The sequence below is a fragment of the Arachis hypogaea genome, chromosome 16 (assembly GCF_003086295.3).
Source record: "Arachis hypogaea cultivar Tifrunner chromosome 16, arahy.Tifrunner.gnm2.J5K5, whole genome shotgun sequence".
Lineage (NCBI taxonomy): Eukaryota > Viridiplantae > Streptophyta > Magnoliopsida > Fabales > Fabaceae > Arachis > Arachis hypogaea.
This window is the reverse complement of record NC_092051.1, coordinates 104982152-104985168: the sequence shown is the minus strand read 5'-3', so window position 1 is coordinate 104985168 and position 3017 is coordinate 104982152.

Genomic DNA, 3017 nt, shown 5'->3' with positions numbered 1-3017 from the left:
AACTAAAATAAAAACAGTTATCACAGAGTTAAGGCTAAGATTGGAATTTAACAACCTTTGTTCTGGGAAGTGGATGTTCTTCTAATCTGCGGGGTGCCTGTTCCTTCAAGAGATAATTTCTGGCGCTTCAATTCCCTTAAATCACGCCCTTGCTCCTCCTGTTCTTTAAGCAAATAGCAAAGAATGCTACTTTATTCCTTCTGTTCTTTCTATATTTGTTCCATAGCTTCTTGCATCTTGGTAATAGATGTTTCAAGATACTCCCAGTATTCAGATTGAGGGATTTCTGGGAGAATTTCCTGTGTTCTCTTCTTGATGGGGTCATCCTGTGATTGTTGTTTTTCCATTGATGCTTTGGTGATTGGCCGCTCAACTGAGATATACTCAGTTATTCCCATCCTTACTCCAGCGTCCTTGCAGAGCATAGAAATCAAGCTTGGATAAGCCAACCTGGCATCTTTGGAATTTTTGTTTGCAATTTTGTAGAATTCAGTTGAAATCAGTTGATGAACTTTCACTTCTTTTCCCATCATGATGCAATGGATCATCACTGCTCTTCTAATAGTGACTTCAGAACGGTTGCTAGTGGGCAGCAGAGAATGCCCAATGAAGTCCAGCCATCCTCTGGCGACTGGTTTGAGATCTTCTCTTTTGAGTTGATTTGGGACACCCTTCGTGCTGGTGGTCCACCTGGCTCCAGAGATACATATATCCTCTAGAATCTTATCCAGGCCCTTGTCTGTTCTCATCATTCTCCTATTGAAGGAGTCTGGATCATCTTTCAGCTGAGGTAGCTTTAAGATCTCCCTGATCTTGTCAGGGTGGGTATGAACAATCTTTCCTCTGACCAAGGTCCGATAGTCATAGATAGCAGATCCAGATAGTCTTTGCCTATCTGTATGCCACATATTAGCATAGAACTCCTGGACCATATTCCTTCCCACTTTCATTTCAGGATTGGCTAGGATCTCCCAGTTCCTGATTCGGATTTGCTCCTGGATCTCCGGATATTCGTCTTCTTTCAGATCGAATCTAACTTCCGGGATCACTGATCTTAGACCCATTATTTTGTAATAATAGTCTGAATGTTCTTTAGTTAAGAACTTCCCTTGATTCCAAAGTGGTTTTGGAACACTCTCTTTCTTGCCTCTTGGAGTGGGTTGTTTTCCTTTAGGCGCCATGATCTTAGTGGGTATGGTTTAGTGATCACGGATAAACACACCAAACTTAGAGGTTTGCTTGTCCTCAAGCAAAAGAAAAGAAAGGAGAGGGATAGAAGGAGAGCTAGTGTAGGATGGTAGATGAGAGGAGGGAGGCCGAATGGGTTTTTAAAAGGGAGGGGGGGTTTTCGAAAATAGGGGGAAAGATAAGATAGAAGATATGATTTTTAAAAAAATAAGTATGATAAGAAAGGATATAATTTAAAATTGAAAAGATATGAAAGATATTTGAAAAAGATAAAATTGGGTTTTTGAAAAAGATAATATGGAGATTTGAAAAAGATATTGATTAGTTGAAAAGATTTTTGAATGAAAAGAGATAGATTTGTTTTGAAAATTTTGAAAAAGAGTTGAATTGGATTGAAAAAAAAAAGGATTTGTGCTTATGGATTAAGATACATTTAATATTTTTAAAGAAGGGTTTTTAGAAATTAGGGATTTTAGAAATCAGGGTTTGTAACATGTTTATGCAAGAAATCATGAATTGAAACATGAAAATTAAGATTAAAATGAAAAATATGAAGAAAAAATGAATTTACCTCCTCCCCACCATCCTGGCGTTTGAATGCCCAAACGCTGCATGTTTTGGGCGTTCAACGCCCAACTGCTGCTTCTCCTGGGCGTTCAACGCCCAGCTGTTGCTTCTTTCTGGCGTTGAACGCCAGGAACTCCTTTGTCACTGGGCGTTTTTCTGAACGCCCAGGACGCTGTAAATCTGGCGTTAAATGCCCAGAAGGAGCTTCTTTCTGGCGTTTAACGCCCAGATGGCTATCCTTACTGGCGTTCAACGCCCAGTGGATGCTTCTTCCCAAAACAGACTTTTATTGGCGTTTTCTTGCCAGTGAGCTCTTTTTCTCTGTTTTGTGTGCAGAATCCTTCTGTAACCCTGTGAACTTATACAATTGACTCTTTACCTTAGTATCAGTGAACTTTATATAAACAAATAAAATCAAGAATAGGGCAAAATGCTTAGAGTAAGTGATGCCCCATGGTTGGGTTGCCTCCCAACAAGCGCTTCTTTATTGTTTTTAGCTGGACCTTGCTGAGCTTTTAATCTAGCTTCAGCCTTGAGCACTCTTGCTCAACATTGCCTTCAAGATAGTGCTTGATTCTCTGTCCATTAACAATGAACTTCTTGTCAGAATCAATATCTTGAAGCTCCACATAACCATATGGTGATACACTTGTAATCACATATGGTCCCCTCCACCGGGACTTCAGTTTCCCAGGAAATAGCCTGAGCCTAGAGTTAAATAACAGAACATTTTGTCCTGGTTCAAAGATTCTAGATGACAGCTTTCTGTCATGCCACTTTTTTTATTTTTCTTTATAAAGCTTGGCATTTTCGAAAGCAGTGAATCTGAATTCCTCTAGCTCATTTAGTTGGAGCAATCTTTTTTCTCCATCTAATTTGGCATCAAAGTTTAGGAATCTGGTTGCTCAGTAGGCTTTATGTTCCAGTTCCACGGGCAGGTGGCATGCCTTACCATACACAAGTTGGTATGGAGAGGTCCCTATAGGAGTCTTGAATGCTGTTCTGTAAGCCCACAGAGCATCATCCAAGCTTCTTGCCCAATCTTTTCTACGGGTATTTACAGTCCGTTCTAGGATTCTTTTTAGCTCTATGTTAGAGACTTCAGCTTGCCCATTAGTTTGTGGATGATATGGAGTTGCCACCTTGTGGCGAATCCCATACCGGACCATGGCAGAGTAAAGCTGTTTGTTGCAGAAGTGAGTGCCCCCATCACCGATTAGTACTCTAGGGACCCCAAACCTGCTGAAGATATATTTCTGGAG